We start from the raw sequence: 18,817 nt of genomic DNA on the forward strand, positions 1-18,817 counted from the left end.
CCGGCCCGGGAAGCGCTCCCGGGGCACGAAGGGAGCGGCCGAGGGAGAGTAAAAATGCGAGTAGGTAATAAGGATGGGAATAGCGGCGCGAAAAAGGGCAAATCGCTTGGGTTTGGAATTTAAAAGTTTAATAGTGATAAAGTGGTTATAAGAATAGTAATGTATTTAGAGTAATTAAAATTTGGATGATTAGGATTTAGGACAATAGGAGACAATGAAAACAAAGAGTTACGGACGGTCCGGGTACCATTTTCTGGGTAGCATAAGCCCGGAAAAGGACACACGTTAACAGAGAATTAACCATTTAAAACCATAATCTGTTGCATATTCATACAGCTCATACATGATGCACAAATTCCATTCAAACACAGGATTCTGTCTGGTCTGCGTCAACTTCTTCCTCTTAATCCTGACGGCGTCTCAGGACTGAGCGAGGCGAAAAGAGCTCGAAAAGAAAGCAATAAATTCTCTTTTTGTGAAAGATTTAGATGTCCTGTGGCTACTATCTCAGTGCGAGTTCTCTCTTTAAAAAGGTATCTTACATAGCATAGTTTCTATTTCAACCTTATGTTATAACCTAAAACTATGTTTAACACACTACTTCAGAAAATTAACACAGCATAACTTTCTAACAAAACACATGTAATATTCATTTTAATATTTGCAAAAAAAAATCATAAAATATGCATTTTCCACAACAGTAATGCAATAGCAATAATAACAATGCAATAGAAATAATGTTAATGTAATAGTAATAACAGAAATAGCAAGAGTAATAGTAGTAATGAAACAAATCAACCTTTGGCCATCACTTCACACCCACTTCCGTGCTGATGCTGCCTTTTATTTGTTGTGTCCTACAACAAGGATTTTTGTCCCCGAAAATGCTGCCTTGTCTCCATGGCCCCTTTTCCATTCACATCTTGCTTTTTCTCAGTGTGTTGGCAACAACAAGCCTTGGTTGGCTCCACAGCCACCAGGCTGCCCATGGCCAGCACTTGCTCCAGTTCTGCCCCCAGAGCACAATCCTGGCTGGTAGCTCCTGCATTCCCCTCACTCCAGTTTGTTATGTACCAGAAGGTGGGCAGCAGCCTCAAAATCTTCTCTTCCATCCCCCTGAAATTTAGGCACTCACTCAGGTAGGTATACTGTATAATGGGAAAAATCCACATTATTGGAGGGCATCACTGGAGCACAAAGGGTCACAACAACGAAAGCACTCAGGGAAAGAGCTGGGTCTGTTTAGTCTAGAGGTGACTGAGATGGGATCTCATTAGTGCATATAAATATCTCCAAGACAGGTGCTAGGAGGATGCCCTTGATGCTCCATTTGACTACTCTGAGGTGTTTCAGTCGTCAGGTGTGTTCATTTTCCTTTCCCCAGAAAAGTTTTAAGTAAAAAGTAGCAAATGTCCACTGCTGGGAAACTAAAGCTGCAGGTTTGTGTTTACATACTGTAAATGCATACTGTACTTCTGTCAGGATTTTGGTTTTGCCATAGTAGCTTGTTGGGAAGGATGAAAGTTTGACAAGAAAGTCTCACAGATATGTGTGCTTGGCAGAAAGATTTTTAAATGTAGAGTCTGATGAAGGAATAGAGATGGAAGCAAGTTTTGATATAGAAGAAAAGAATTTCTGAGCCAGTCTTACTGCATAACCAAGAAGGCAAAGGGCGTGTTAGTTAGAAGGGGTTTTATGGCTTAGAGCAAAGGATAAACCCACCTCAAACAAGATGTTTTTACCAAGCAGAAAGAGAGCACAGGCAAACAAGCCAGCAAAGCTGCAAGTAGAAAAAAGGTCCCAGAATTTTCCACTGCAAGAAAACTAAAAACACAACTTTAGCTTAAACTGTAATGTACTGACTTTTAATGACTGGAGAACAGTAACATGAATGTGGTAATTATAGTAGTTATGATAGGCTATAGGTAATAGTTAAGGTATAGATTGGTTCTGCTGTATTAAGATGCTCAGCAATGAAAAGTATATAATGCATTGTAACCAAAAGAAAAGTTTGGTTACAATATAATTGTCTGGTTACAAAATAATGCAGTGTATCCAAAAGAAAAGTCTATAAGGCGCTGTAACCAAAACCAAAGGGTGTCCAGGCCTGCCTGCAGCTGGAGCTGACAGCTGTGGGCACAGCTCTGTCACCCATGGCCCTGGGCTGCTGTGACACCTTGGATGGAATAAACTGCATTTCGGAGAGCCCCTGGAGTCCTGCCTCCCTCATTTAGACTCTTACAGTAGCTCGCAGTCCCTAGGCCTAGAGTAGGAGACAAATCTTTAGGGTAGAGGCTCAAGTCAGCTTCTCCTCTTCATCTGTGCTCTGAGAAGCACAACAGCACTCAGGGGAAAGGCCCTCCAGGGGTGTGATCCTACCCTGCTGGTGTGACACGTGTAATTAACCAGCATTTAAATTAACACAAGGGAGAGGGGAGAGTCAGCTTGGGATCTCAGTGACTCCTTTTCAGACACTCTCTTAATCCCTGCTGCTGAACAGAGATGTAATGCTGGCAAGCTCACACTGGCTGCTGGCTGCTCTTTCTTTTTTTTCTGTTTTTTTTTCTTTTCGTTTTGTTTTGGTTTTGTTTTTTTTTTTTTTTTTGTTGTTGTTGTTGTTTTGGTTTGTTTTTTGGGATTTTTTGTGTGTTTTTTGTTTGTTTTTGTTTTTGTATTTTGTTTTTGTTTGGTTTGGGGTGGGTTTTTTTTGTTGTTGTTGGTTTTTTTTGTTTTGTTTTGTTTTGTTTCCCAGCATCAGAAAATCCAGTGTCGGGCTTTGGTGTTTGGCTGTGCTGCAGGACAGACCTGATGAGCCCCACACAAGGGAAATGCTGAGCTGGCTCTCACCTGGATCTTACTTTCTCAGAAAGAGTGGGAGGACATCCGGAGAGAAAGGGCAGAGGCAGGTTGGGAAGCAGGTTTAGATAAAGAGACCAGCATGCTCTTGACATCTCAGGTCTCAGTTTTATCCCTCTTGCTCCCAAAGCAACTCTGTCCTTCTCTGGGACATGTGTCTAAAATTCCAAGAGGAACTTGGAGGACGGAGCTCTCAAAACTGGTCAGTTTATTTAAATAAAATTGCTGCTGAAGGCAAGAAGTGATCTGGCTGTGTTCCTTTCCTGGTTTCAGCAGGATTGTCATTCTGTTGCCTAACAAAGTTCAATTAACCAAACCAGTGACTGGTCCTGCCAAATCAGAATTTTCTTACACTGCCACATGTGTTTATTGTTGTGCACTCAGGTATAGACAGGTTTTACCCTCAAATCAGATTGTTTATAATACAGTATAGGGAAAAAAAAAAGGTTGAAAAAAGAAGGATTGCTTCTTTAAAAAGGAGAAAAGAATTGCTTTTTTAAAAAGTTTTCTTATGCTACAAACATCTCCTTTGCAATTAACCAGTTTTGCTTTGGCAGGTTTTTGATACACCACTGTAGATATCTCAGCACAAAATTAGCTTTGGTTTTAATCCAGTATTTATGAGATGAATCTTCTTAATCTTCATAGTGACAGATGCAGAAAGAATTATTACTTAGAGCATGTCTCACTATCACTGTGTTTAGGAATGAGATGGATTACTGTAAAGTTTGGTATTTAAAAATGTGTTCTGACATCTGAAAGAAGTGCAACTCCATGCTATTTTTCATTATGGCACAAAGGACATCTTTAAATTTCAAGGGCAGTTAGGACTCAATGGTTAAATTTGCTGCATAGGTACCATGATATAATGTGCAAGTCTTCCTATTTTTTCTTTATAAATATATGTCTTAAATAAAGTGTGGACATGGTTTCACAATGTGAACTAGAAAGGACTCATGCTCTGATGGATTGCATTCAATTTGCTTCTACTCCAGATTTCTATTTTATTTCCCTATGTTATTTTGAGTTAGGATCACAGAAGGGAAGGGAAGGGAAGGGAACTTAAACCCCATCCAGTGCCACCTCTGCCATGGCAGGGACACCTCCCACTGTCCCAGTGTCCAGCCTGGCCTCGGGCAGTGCCGGGGGTGCAGGGGCAGCCCCAGCTGCTCTGGGCACCCTGTGCCAGGGCCTGCCCACCCTGCCAGGGAAAGATTTGTTCTTAATAGCTAAGAACAAATCTGGGCTAAATCTACCTTTTCTCAGCTTAAAGCCATTCCACACCTCAAATCCTGGGGTCAGTTTCGAGCATCTCACTCCAAGTAGTCTCATGGCTGCTGCTTAGCTCCAATCACAGTCCCGCTGTCTCTGAGGCCTGCCTTTGCAGCTTTCCCCAAACCCTCTGGTTTTGTGGATTCCCACAGGAAAAGGCCCCGGGGGCGCTGTGCCAGCAGCCGGACACAGCCCAGGGGTGCCCGGGGGCCCAGAGGCCGATGGCCCCGGGGCTGTGCCGGCCTGGGGCGGCAGCAGGAGCGGGGCAGGGCCCGTCCCTGGGCCGGCCCTGCTGAGGCCGCACCTCGAGGGCTGCGGCACCTCCGGGCCCTCACACGGGCAATGGAGGGGCTGCGGCGTGGCCGGGGCGGGGAACGGAGCTGGGAAGGGAATGGAGCCCTGGGAGAGGCTGAGGGAGCCGGGAAGGGGCTCGGCCTGGAGCAAAGGAGGCTCAGGGGGCCCTTGTGGCTCTGCACAGCTCCTGCCAGGAGGGCACAGCCGGGGGGTGTCACCGTGATATTCTCTGAAAAATCCCCTCACCAGGATCTTTTCTCCTGAGAAGCTGGGAAGCTTCAGCCTCTCTATGTTGTGCTTCTCTGGAATGTGATTTGGAGAATTATTTATCCAGCATGTGATTTTTTTTTTTAAATTAATGGCCAATCACAGTCAACTGTGTCAGACTCTTGAATCTGTCACAGGTTTTTATTATTCATTCTTTTCTAGCTTTCTGATGTCTCCTTTCTCTTTCTTCAGTATAGTTTTAGTATATAGTTTTCTTTTAACATAATATAACATCATTATATAATAAATCAGCCTTCTGAGAACGTGGAGTCAATTCTCATCCCTCACCTCGTCCTGGGGCCCTCACAACAGCACAAAGGGGGGGTCGGGCTGTGCTCCAGGGAACAGGGACAGCAGCAGAGTTTGGAACGGCCTCAGGCTGGGACAGGGCAGGTTTAGGATATTAAGTTTAAAAAAAACTCTTCACTGAAAGGATTATCAAGCATTGGAACAGGCTGCCCAAGGGAAGGAATCATTGTGTGAAAAGTGAAATTCTTAATGCTCAAATAACTTGAGTACGGAAAAGGTGACAAATCGAAAAAATAATCACAGCATCACATATTCAGTAACTTCAATAAGGAGCAGAGGAACACCAGAAAAAATGTATTAGAGAATTTGATTCTAATATAAGAGATTTTTTTTTTTTTTTTTTTTTTTTTGCTGTAAAAGAACAGCTTTTAGAGATCCTAGCCTGAGGAAAAGCACCTTGAGGAATATGCTTTAAAAAAATCCATAATGTGTTCCTTAAATCAGGAATGCCAGTGGAGGAACATTTTCATTTGCCTAAATGACCTGCAGAAGGGAGTGGACTGCCTGTCCATGAACTTTTCACTGTCTGCTAGCCCAAGGATCATCTGAGCACTGAACATGGTGACACATTAATTGACACACTGTGTAACAGCAATGTGAGCAGCATTTTGAATTTATTCTTGTATCTCATGTTTTCCATTGGACCATTGCCATGGTGACACACAGCATCCAAAAATTAATTTACTGAGCACCAAGACAGCACTGGGTTCCAGGCTATTGCTAATCAATGCTGTTCTTTTTCTTCCCTTTAAAAAGCCTTGGGTCAGGTCATTCTTCTGCATGCAGCACAGAAAATAATTTGTGGTATGTTTGCTCTGAGTGCTAAGACCAAGTTGTGTTTAGCAGCTTTTTTAATGGTGAAATTTACTTTACATGAATTCCACCTCAGTGGAGAGTATTTGAGGGAGAAGATGGAGGTTTTTATGGGATCTAGGATAAACACTTATTTTAAAATAAGTTAAGGCTGCTGTGGTGGATGGTATCAGCAATGCCCTACTCCCCTCATCTCTGAGATTATACAGTTGAAGAATAACAGGACAGTGAAATAACGTGTATAATTTTGGGCCATGTAAATTATGTGAGGGTTGCAGCAGCCCCTTTGCTGACCAAAATTCTCCCATCACATGCTCTCTTTCCCTTTGACTGCTCCTAAGTGACACGTGAACAAACAGCATTTGTTTGGCATTACAAAGCCAACAGCAGAAATTTCATTTCACTCCTATATATTAATACCTTCCTCCTAGAAATATCTTCCTGTGCTTTGTCTCTCAAGAGCTTCTCCTTGTAACATCCTGCAAGCTTCACCACTTGAAAAAACATTTACAAGCATTTCAAACATTTAGTTTGAAAGAAAATGAGGGGAAAAACTGAGTGTGAGGCTCTGCTATGGTCTTCAAATGAAGAACCTTTTCTTTTTCAGGCTAACAATGCAATGAAGATTAAGTAATGAAGTACTAACTTCATTAACTAACTAATATAAAATGTAGGGGTTTTTATTTTCCCTCACATAATATGAGTTTTCAAAGGAAATGGATCTTATTCTAATACCTTACACTCTTAACGCTTCTTTCAAAATTAATGTGAAGTATGGTTACTACCATGCAAAAGTTGATTTTTGCTGTTATTCCTGATTACTCTACAGTGAAATATGAGTCATATTCTGCCCCTTTGGTAGAAAGCTAACAAGAAGTGTTAGAGTGTTAAAACCCTGTATTTTGAAGTCCACCTGAATAAAAAAGCTGTGTCTTTACATTTGAAATTATAATTGTTTTAAACTTAGCTATCTGATTAAAGCCAGCACATGGCACAAAAATTCTATTCACATGAATTTTCTTTTTTTTTTTCTTTTTTTTTTGGGGGGGGGGGGGAGATATTTTGTTTCTTTCTGCTGTTTCCCCATTTGCTACCTAGTAAATAATTGACTGACTAACAGCGTAATCTGTTATAACCCATTCCCTTTAATGCCATGGACATTTTTTGCTAAGTGTTTTGTGTTTTGCTTTGATTTAAAATCAATTATAAAATTATTTCAAAGTCAAACCTGAGAGGTGCATTTGACTCTGATATTTTAAAAATGCTCACAGTGGTTCAGCTGCAGAGGATTTTCCAGGCCTAGGGATGTGGCAAGTGATTTGTATTTTAAATTTTTTTCTTTTATCAGTGAGATGGAAGATGAACAAAGGCAAATGGGTGCAGCTTCAAAATTCATACAGAGCCTGTTCCCTGAAGAGAACTTTTCCAAAGCATGGGAATGATCTCCTTGTGGATTTACTGTTCTTTTCTTAAACAAGAACCTAAAGTCATGAAAAAAGACCTTCATTTTTTGCCAGGCCTTTACCTGGGCTGTTTTTCTGCCCAGAATGAGATACAGCACAATGTGATGTTAACAGGATTTTTTTTTCCACAGATGAGCTCTGATTTTCTGTGTAAAACCTTTTATTCCGAAAAGAAAGTATTGAGTTATAGATTATCCTTGCCTAAACATCTCAAGAACTTAACTTGACAGCAGTAAAAATCAATTGTGGGCTGTTGTGTGGATCTCTGAGTGGGGCTGATCTCAAACCCTATTCAGAGCTAAGTTTCCAGCAATGTGGTTTTTTTTACTGCAGAGGGACACATGATGGGCAAACTTCTGCCTGGGGTGCTGCTGTAATTACGATCCCACAGCAGAAAAGTTGTAAAAGACAATGATATAAAGTGTCCCATCATACTTTATCGACTGCTCCGAGATCTACATGAAAAAAAACAGCCGGAAAGGATGGCAACTTTATTGCAGCAGCATTTCCAATTAAAGCAATCCTGTTGTAACTTGCGCACAGGTGCTATAAAATAGGAACTCTTCATTTTATTCCTAATCAATGCAGCTACATCATCCTACTCACCCCCTCTGTTCCTTCTGTTTGATTTAATTTCAGGGTATTTCATCCAGTACTTCACTGGAGATTCAACACTTTCCTGGACAGGTTACACCGGAGTTCCCACAATTTAAATAAGCAACGTGCAGGCATTTTGTTCTTTCTACCCAAAAGTCAATTTTTAATCCGGAAGTAACATTTAACAATACTGTGTAGCTTTCAGCAGGCATACATCAGAAAGAATTTATTGTTTTCTAATGACACCTTTATTTCCTGATCAGCTCTCTGTTCGTGCAGGTGTGTGTGGGTTGAAAACAGCTAAAAGGAGGGAGGAGTCCAGAATATTCACCTCTTTTCTTTCTCAGCACTTCCTCTGTCAGTGAATGAATCCTCAAATGCAGGTTCAGACGCTGGTATAACCTGAAAATTCCTGAATGTTCTACACATTTCTTCTGCCCAAATGAAAACGTAGTTAAGTACATTTTTCCTTCTTCTTTTCTTTTTCCCAACTGTTTGTTTAATTTCCAGTTCTGCCTCCCTCTTGGTTCTCCATTGCCGCCTTGTTTTATTCTGTCACCACAGAATAAATATAAGAATATCACCACAGCGTGTCTTGTCATGCTCACAACTGGGCAAACCCTTAAACTCATCCCCTCTTTCACTGGTTTCTTCTTTGGTCCACTTAGATCTTGTCATACAACATTTTAAAACAATTTTAAATGGTTTTTTATCACTTAGTTATTTATAAATAAATTTATTACTATATACTTATGCACCTAAGATTCTTGTCTGAAATGCTTCAGCTCATTAGAAAGACTTTCTGTTACTTTCTGTTTGTGTTGGAGAGAGCTATTTTAATCATTTCAGAAACTCAAACGAGACACAAAAAGTTGTCAGTTGGTACCTTTACTGTTTACTGTATATATTCACCTGATTTTCTGTGATTTTCTTCTACTTCCACTGTTGCTTCATATTCAAGAAAAGAAAAAAGGACCCTTCTGTCTGGCAGCCTGTAGCTTCAAGGAAAGCTCTCGTTCATGAAGCGTATGTGGAATGTGACTGCATGCTGCCCAGGCATTGAAATAATACAGTAGATACTCAACAAAATGGATTTTTGACAACACCTGCAGAGGCTTTTTTGCAGTTACATTTCAACATTTTGTGTCAGTGTCGTGTGGTGGCACAAATTTATTTCTTTGATGTGATAAAGACACTGAGACTGCTGTTCTGAACTAGGCAAAAAGGTATCTAAGTTGGCAAGAATATTTACTGGACTCTGGGTTAGTATTGCTGTGCAAAGGATGAGGTAACTTTTATCTGAGAAGTACAAGAAGAAAGTTGTAGAAGAAAATGCAGAACTCATATTTTGGGTTCTCTAGGGCTGTGCAGACAGGAGTTTGGTGAGTCAGCCTATGTGGAAAAGGAGCCCCATCATAGCTGCTTTGAAAAAAATATTTTCCTGATTTATCTGATTTATTAATACCTCAGTCATGCTGCAAAACTTATTCCTTAGGGTGCAATCTTGGGCAAAAGCTGAAGAACAACAGTCCTATATTTTACTGCCTTTCTGTTTACTAGTAGAAAACTATTATTTTTGGGAAAACAGTGTTGAGTTCATGCTGCTTTACAGATTTTTAATTCAGAGCTGGGTGCTAAGAAAAGTACATAAGCACTTCATCAATGCAATATTACTGTAAACAAAATAACAGATAAGGTAATAAATCTGCATTGATGCTGCTGCTGATGATAAAGTGCAGTGTTAGCAGTAATTTATTTATTTTAACTGGAGAACAAAATTAAAGTGACATGACTGAGATACAGCATTTGGGGTCTCCTTTTACAAGTTTTTCCTTAGATTTCAGGGAAGTCCAGTTTTGATGCTGTGATGTCCCTTTGGTTTGAGCTAAGTGGGATCTTGTCAGGAGCCAAAATTGAGGCTCAAAAATTGTGTGTAATTATCTGTTCAAGGACTTAGGGTTTGTCAGAACAGAACAATAATCACAATTCAAAGTTTATATCCAGTACAGGTCTAATTCTTTAAAAATTGCCTAGCATTCTTCAGCCAAACAGTATAAATCCATCAAGGAATCACACTCTGTAGTTGTAATATGTAATTTTAATTGGCAGATCTTCAGTCTAATGAGCTTCCAAATGTTCCTTGCATTTGCTGAGTTTTCATAGAACTTTGTGAATTTTAAGCACCTTAAATCTTAGGTTTAATCCTAACCATGGTGCTCTAAGCAGGGGTACAGAATGACATCAGGCTTGCAGACATTTTCTTCGGTTGTAAATTAACATTGTCTGAAAAACTGGTCAATTAAATAATTGGAATAACAGTTTTCTCGCTGTCTTTGTATCTCTGATTACTTTCAGTGGCTGAAATTGTGTGCCCAGAGAATCTACAATGGGTTGTTACCGCTACATTTGTTATTTTAAGTAGTGCTGCTCTAACATTTCCATAATAGTTTTGGAGGGATGGGGAATTTTGCAGAATATTATGGAATTACACTAGAAATACTGTATGTTACTGAATACAAACAAAATCTTTATAAATGATATTTATGTTTAATTGTGCAGACAGGTGGGAAGATCATCAAGAAGATAATTATGTATTTAAATAGGAATAAGTGCAAAATTAAAGTAACTTTATCTGTTTATACTTCAATTCTTATTCTAGTGTTTGCCACCCCTCATGTTTTAACTCCCAAATACCACATAGGTGGTTCTGGTATATTTTCACCCAGCTAATCCCACTCTCTTGCACTCTATGACTTCTTCCTAGCAGCTGTTTTGGAAGTAAATGTGGCAGTGTTATACCCAGAGTAAAGTTACTTGAAATGTGATTTTTTTAAATTTAAAAATAAAAAAAATTGCCATGAGGAGGTGCTGAGGCCTGGTTTCCATTCCTATTTTAGAGCCTATTTAAATTTTAGATAAATTTACTTTTATCAGTAAAAGGTATGGGAGGCGGGTTCCAGTTCTTAGCTGAGAAGTGTAAACAACAGAAATTAATAAATCAAAAAAATTTTGGTGAACTGCAGTGAGCTGAGGTAGGAGAATCTTCTATTTGTCATATTTTCTACAGCAGGTTACAGAAAAGTAATTAGACTCTCCTCGGCAAGGTAGCTATTAAAAAGCAGGAGAATCTGCTGTCCCTGAAAATTATCACTGCAAGGCATTACAGAATCAGTATAAAGATGAGGAACCACTTCATCCCTTCAGGGTTACTACAAGAAGCAACTGCAAGGCACCACAATTTCCCTAACAGGTACTTGCAACTTTGATTTTAAAGCAATAGAATAAATAATTTCTGTTGATCAAGGAGAGTCAATCTCTGCCAAGGCCATTTCAATACAGATTTACTCAGTCAGTGCAGACCAGTTTTTCTTGAAGCAACGCTGGGAAAAGCCATTTACTACTTAACCTCATCTCTGTCCCAGGTACAGAAGGACAAGGGTGCCAAAAAATGCATTTGCAGCTCAGGAATTAGGCAGATTTTAAATTAGGAACTCTCTGCATAACACCACAACAGGTGGAGCTCCAAGATCTTGGGGGGAAATCAACTTGAAAATGTGAGGAGCCTGTCTAAATACAGCACACACTAATTAAACCTCAGAGTAAAGCATCTGATCAGAATTTTGTGTGGTGTTAAGAGCGGAAAGGAGGAGTTGTTTGGCGCTTGTCTGGCTCTGCCTCTGCGTTTGACTCCCTTCTGCCGTTCTGCTCGTGCCGAATTTCACTCCTCATTTTAATCGTGTCACTGATTGCAGCACTGAAGCAGCCGCACGACACCCTGTAATTACTCGAGGGGAGTCACGGGGATGCAAAAACCATTCCTCAGCTCTTCCGAGGTTATCACCGCGACTTTTCCTGTTGTCCCAAATTCACCGGGCGAGTAAAATGCAGGAAATGTTCCTTATTTGGCAGAATAGCGGCACCCTGTGGCTCCTGCTTGACTTTACTTTGAAATATTTAAAATCCCTCCAACTTCTTCTCTTGCATGCTGGTTATGATTATAACACAAGCTAAGAGTTATTTTAGCCCACGAAAGGTACACAGATTTCTTTTTAGAGACCGTGATGCTCTGCATACGAGGTAAGAAAGAGTGCATTGGGGGCAAGAATAGGATTCTATCTTCAAAATGCTATCAAAGCCAAATTTTGTGCATATTTATTTTCATTATTCACAGAACATCACAAAGCCATCTCTGAGGTATTTACAGGTAATTACACGTCCTACAGTATGGAGTAAAACTAGTCAAACTGACCTGGACCTCAAGCAGTGCCTTGGGTAGGGATTTGTGAACTCGATACCTTAATGTTTAGAAACCTAATGTATTATTTCAATTTATTTCTCAAATAAGAAGCCTGCTGCTAATTTATGCTGAAATCAGTGTTCTGCTGGTGCAAAGGGCTCTCAAAAATGAGGCAGTGATCTGACCACCTTCGAGTATCCCACCTCCTGTGCCCCCTGTGGCACCCCTGAGTGTCACTGCCACTCACAGCATCTTCAAAAAATCCTGCCACACCTGCCAAAAAAAGTGAGGCAGTCACACAAAATAAGCCACAAAAGAAGTCTGAACTCTCATTGCTCTATGGTTTAATCAATTCTTTGTTAAGCAACCCTAATATCATTGCCATTTCTTCCACAGCCTCTGTGATGATATTTTTTTAATAATAAATCTCTGCAGAGGTTACTGCTCTACTTGGAAAGAAGTGAAAATAATGTCGATGTGCTTCTGTTTTTTGCTGGCCACCTAATTTTCAGCACTCAGCAGGGCTCAGCAGAAGTCCCAGGTGATGGGTTTTGCTCCAGCAGCACAGACAGGTGCCTTGGCCATGCAATAAATGCAATATTCAGCATTTCTAGAACAGTAAATTACAACTAGAACACACAGAGAAGTATAAAGCATTTCTACTCTTTTTGGGTGGAATTTCATTTGTGTAGGTCAAAACAGGGTTTTACTAAAGTCATGCTGCCCAGAACCAGACCAGCCTGTGAATCTCTTCTACCTGCAGGTTGTTACATAACTTATACATGCTTATTTCATGTGCCCCATCCTGATTTTGCACCCAAATTTCAGAGTTTTGTCTCAGACACTGAAGCAGCAGCTGAACAGCCCCTGCTAGCTGACATTTTTTATGAGATATATTGAAATGAGAATCACAATTACAGAACAGCAATTGCCCCTTCACTTGGTGGAGGCAACACTACTAAGGCAAGAAATCCCAGAGCAACCAGATAACAAATACAAGAAAACAAGGAGGAAGAGTGCAGGGAGAGTGGCTGGTGGGTGTACGACTGTGTAAGGGAGAAGAAAGAAAATCCTTTTATTTTGTTTTTGGGTTTTGACTGTTTTTTCTTTTTTTGAATCCGAAGTAATCAGATTATGCAGAAAAATGAGAGCAAACTGTGAAGATACCTGACTTACTTTAAAATTACCACACTGGATCTGTAGCAGGTGAGATACAACATAGAGAGCTCAGGGGGTAATTTTCCCTAATGACAAGTTAATTGGCATGTTTAAATACTAACAGCTGCTGGTGTTGTTAGCAGTATTTACTCACGGGTTCATATTTTCAATAATCAATGATGCTTAATAAACACCTTTCAGGTTTGAGCTGTTGGATATTCCATCAGAGGCTTAGGAAACAACTCCATGGCAGGAAATCTACTGCAGAAATCCTGAGAAATTAATTTCATTCTCTTGAATTTTCAAGTGGGGTTGTGAAAGAAAGACGTGATTTTTAAATAAACATCAGGTTCCATACATCTGCAACCATTTATGCCCTTAAGGTTCTAATGCAGAACAGAAATAATGATTTTGACACATCAGAAGAAAGCACAGTGGAAGTTGAAAACTGAAATCTGTCAGTATGACATTTCAGTAACTGTGCTCCATCCTGTCTGAAGATAATGTGGGATCATTAGCAGTTCAAAATTCTCTATATTTAGGTCCTCTGAATGTATACCAAAAGTCTGAAAAGGGTGTAGAAGATTTTTTAGTCAAATCTGCTTGCATTTAATGTAAAATGTACAAAGGTGATAATGAAGTTACAATCAAAAAGAACTCCAAATATTCAAAATACCGTACATAGTATATATATTTCTGGGTTTTTTTTCAAAATTAAAAGCTATATTTCATGTTAAAATACATTTTACCATTAGCAACCATGCAGAGTTTCCTGTGTTGTGCAACATGTAAGGGGTAACTGGAAGACAGGCTGGCTAGGTTATTACAAATTTGTTAGAAACCTAAATGTTACAAAATTTGTTAGAAACTTAAATGTTACAACATTTGTTAGAAACTTAAAGGAAGATTCCTCCAGTGTCTAACACATAAACAATCTTTTTTGGGGGGGGGGGGGGGGTGGAGAAAGAAAAAAAAAAGAAAAAATTTAATTATAAACTGATTTATATATGTAGAGGAATTTGTACTAATCTCATAGACCTTATAGCTGCTTTGTAACCATCAAGTATTTAATAAAAGAAAAACCTAACTTTAAATTTACTCTGATTTACATGTTCTCTCTGAAAACTTCCTGATTAGTAAGACTGAAAAAGTGTTGCTTTTTCTTCCTTCATAATCTGTTTTATGGGGTTTTTTTTAACATGTTATTCCATGGAAAAAATATTGAGGTATGTAAATTATCACAATTTCACCAGTTCAGTTGTAAAAATATGTACTGCTATTGGAGTTGTATGTATTATAATTGGAAGAAACCTAATTATAATCTGTGGGAAGTAGCTCACATTCAAGCCTGGACATTCAGTTTAATGAAAGCTAATAATGAGAGATTGATCTTTCATCAGAAACTCAGGTCAGGTAAAGCACAAAAACATCTTAGGCAAAAGCACTTTTTATTTTTAGAAACTAAAAAATCCCCTTTTTTTCCCCCCCCTTTTCTGAAGAAGGGGAATAAAACTCCTTAAACTCTGGCAGCTTGGAAAATTCTTGTCCTACTTTGAAAAATGACTCCTCAAGAATTTCACTCAGTAGAAGTCTGCACTTCCTAAATAAATAAATAAATGTAAATAGCTGCTTAACATAATTTTATCTACAGATATCTCTGCTTCACTGTAACAGTGGTTATTATATTTATGTAATAAAAAATTAGTATCTAATAATATCTAATTAATATATTTAACAATAGTAATATTCTGTTCATAGTCTTTTGCAGAGAACAAAGACTAAAGCTGTAAGAGAATCCTTTTGCTGTAGATGTAAAACCACTAAGAAATGTCTTTCAAAACAAGAACTGTTCCTCTTAAATATCTTTTTTTTCCCCCTAGACTTCTCCATGAGACAGGAATGTCTGCTTTGGAGTGTATTTTGGAAGCCATCCTCTTGCTTTAATCCAGAGCCCTCTGAACTGTGCACTGCAAACACAGGGGAGAGCAGTTTCAGTCTAAATTCTGGCTGCCACTGCAGCACCTGGAGCTAAAAATCCACACAGAGGTGTACAGGTTGGTGTTATTTCCTCTGTTAGATTTGTTTACTGCAGCCTTGGGGAGGAACTGGTGTTTTCTAGATAACAGCCTCCACTCCCTTCACCTGGAGAAACCGCCCGGGAGTCTCCCTTTTCTCTGAGTGGTTTCTATGGATTTTGGTTGTTGTGTGGACTTTGATGCATTACAGCACCTGGAGTGGCTGCAGTCCTTCCTGAGACAGCAGGGATACACAAAAAGGTACCATGCAGGCGTTCCCATTCTGCTTTATCTTTTCTGGTTGTGGATCTGCAAGGCACCACATCAGCTTCTGCATTTTTCAAATGTTTAAGTGTAAAAATAATTAGTCATTTCTGCTTTATTATGTGGAAGAAAGCAAAGGTGATAGCCAAATTTCCAGAGTGATGTGAGCATAATACGTAATTGGAAAAAAAATACAGGGTGAAATAAATAAACAAACAAACACACCCCTATGGGTAATAAATAAAGGTATTAATTAATATTGACCTGTTGAGTCCAGACACACGCTCTGTGCCTGATCTATTGCCCCCAAGAGCATGGTGATTTTGTTATCAAGAATGCATAGCCGCAAATATAATTGCCTTATTGATTTTTCTCCCCTTAGGTACCAATGTGAACAGCAGCAGAGGACAGCTGTGCTAAGCACAGGCACATCTGGCAAAACCTCAGAGTTCCAGCAGCATCTCCACGTTTTCCCTGCAATCCTATTTCCACAAGCTCTGACATAAAGCAAAGCTGTGGCAGCCAATAACCTGTGGCACCTAACTGAACTTCAGGCTACTGAATTACGGTGGAAGCAGTGTGGCAGTATTTCCTACTTCTGCTTTTCCAGCATGGCAGGCATTTCTAGTCTTTCAGACTTTCAGCTCTGCCAGAAAACGTAGCTGCTAATACACACCAGTTGTATTAAATTGGAAGAACATCCCCTTAAGTGCTTAAGCTGAATTCTGAATGCAAAAGAAGCAATACCAAACCCCAATTATCTTTTGAAATAGTAAATAAGAAAGCACTAAATCCTTGGGGGAGGGGGTGGTAGATCCTCCACTCTTTTAAATGCTAAAGGATGTTATATTTGAACTCTGAGCTAAACACATGAGGGATCTCTGATGATTCCCAGCACAGCTGGCAGGGCAGCATTTGGTGCCAGGTCGGTGTAATAAGGAACGGAGTGCTTTTTTTGTCAAAGGCTGGAACACGCTTATATTTCTTGTAACTTGTTACAATTTTTAAGTTCTGTAACGGTTCATGCATTTTTGCCACCATGAGTTCGCCCTCCTCAGACATCTCTTCCAGGGAAGCTGATTGCTGAGGTCCAGATCTGGATTTTTAAGTCCAGAAGTTTAATTCCTGCTTTTGTGGCTTATTTATTTTCTAGATGCCTGAAATGACACAATTCAGGTTGAGGAAGAACCAGATATGGTGTGATACATGCAAACTGTCATAGAGTCATCAGAGGTAGAGACAGTTTCTGCCAGCACACAGAACACTGCCCGGGAAGCACAGGAGGGTTTTCCACATTAACAGAGGTGGTAGAGGTTGGTTTTAAGTCTTACCATGAGCCCTGTGTTTTATAACTTGGTAACAGTTTGATCTCTGGCACAAACTATTTGTCTCTCTTTAGTCTGTACAAAACTGCCAGTTATATGGGAACTGCAAAATTCCACAAATAGAGACCTTGGTTAGAAAATCAGACTGCAGTCTGCTCCCTTAGCTGCAGAGGTTTAGCAAAATTACGCTCCTAGGTAGTAAGTGCAAGAACATTTCTCTCAATTCCAGAATTACTCTGCATTTTCTGCCAGCTGTGGAATTGAAGCTAGTGAAAAGCTGCTTTTCTGCAATGGTCAATACTCACTGTAATATTATACATGTAGTCTTTTAAGTAAGAACTGACATTACTTTTATACTACTTTTGCACATTACAACTAAGTTTAACTTGATTTTAAAATAATGTTTTAGAAATGTGCTTTTAGCAGACTGGATGTTTTATGAATAAAAACACCCTGTACTGGGGTGTTTGTCATGAAGGAAAGAAGAAAGAAAGAAGAAGGAAAGAAAGAAGAAGAAGAAAAGGCTGTGGCTCCTGCTGCTGCTGCTCAGGACACCGGACTCTGTGCCAGGGAACAACTGCTGCTGCTGCTGCTGCTGTTCCTGCATAGAACCTGGGACTCCATGCCAGAGCCTCTAAGCCAGAGAGCAGCTGTTGCAGCTGCAGCTTTTGCTCCATATCAGAAAATTTTTAGCATGGACTTGAATACTTAGAACTCTTTCCCTTCCAAACTGATGTATTCATGCAATAAACAACTTTATAGCAACCAACAACTGCTCTTGCCTCTTTGAAGACCCTAGACCCAATGACAGCCTTGACAGAAAAGTAATGAAGATGTAGCACTATAAAGACATCTCATGCTTGTCCGTAGGAGTGGAGATCACTTTTAGTGTCAACTGCTAATATCTGAAAGTTCAGAGAAGAAAATCATATTCCATTCCCTTTTAGATGTCCACGCTAAGGCATCTATGGCTGCCTTGCTGTGCCCTTGAGGGCAGCTTTGTGCCAAGGGTGAGGCATAACTCCCTCTCACTGAGCTAAGGAGCTGCAGGCCTTTGCTGCACATGGTGGCCAGTGTGATTGTGGTGGGTGAGAGCCTGAACAGCTGTTAGGTGTGGGACAGCAAGCACACAATGCTGCAGGCAGCTGGGAAGGGTGGGAGGACGTTGCAAGAGCAGGAGTTCTGCTGCAGAATCGTGCTGCCACGACTCACACTACTGTTGAACGCCACACTCACACTATGGCTGCACACTGCGACAGGGAGGATTGGGAGAACTGGGGAACAGGCTGTTGGAATATGGTTGTTTTCTCACTCCAAATTTGGATTTTAAGATTGTTCTAATTTGGAGACTCCAGAAAGTAAATTTAGAGAAGGAGGAGTGGCCTGGCATGCCCAATTCTGTTAATTTATTGCCAACTAAATCCCCAAAATGAATGTCATAAACTTGTTCAGAGGACACCTTGGGGAAGTGAGGAAACAACCATCGGACAAGCTGCTTCAATACCCTTTTTGAATAATGAACTGTGTCCCGAAAGGATTCCCACAACTTGATTTAAAACTCCTTTTGGAGCTGCTGACAGCCTAGCACCCATGGCTGAGATAACAAATTGAGCAGCTCAAACCTACCCACCACCCCTGAAAAACCAAAAATGAAGCAGAACACCACTGCCAGTTCCCCACAAGAAAGAGAAAAGTCTGCGCAGCAAAAGGAGAGAGATCCTGGCTCCAAACCTAAAGGAGCGCAAGGACAGGGTCCCTTAGAAAAAGGGGACCTATACAAATGGCAGGGAGAGTAAGGAGGAAGGAACCTCACTCCACAAAAGGGGAGGAAAGAGGATTCCTTACCTGTCAGGCAAGTGGAAAAGAAAAATGTGGAAGTGATGGCTCCTACCAGGGAACGATTCCTGTGGTGCTTCAGGAGCTTCCATTCCTGTCCCCCAGGAGCAC

At 40.2% G+C, this 18,817-nt stretch overlaps 1 long non-coding RNA gene across 1 annotated transcript; it reads left to right on the plus strand.

The window, feature by feature from the left end:
* Positions 1–3: 3 nt before the first annotated feature.
* On the plus strand, positions 4–17,636 carry LOC134432468 (uncharacterized). The gene is made up of 4 exons (XR_010031342.1): positions 4–60; positions 13,233–13,314; positions 15,147–15,320; positions 15,928–17,636. It is a non-coding gene; the product is annotated as an uncharacterized LOC134432468 (long non-coding RNA).
* Positions 17,637–18,817: the final 1,181 nt, after the last annotated feature.

The sequence above is a fragment of the Melospiza melodia genome, chromosome Z, assembly GCF_035770615.1.
Source record: "Melospiza melodia melodia isolate bMelMel2 chromosome Z, bMelMel2.pri, whole genome shotgun sequence".
Lineage (NCBI taxonomy): Eukaryota > Metazoa > Chordata > Aves > Passeriformes > Passerellidae > Melospiza > Melospiza melodia.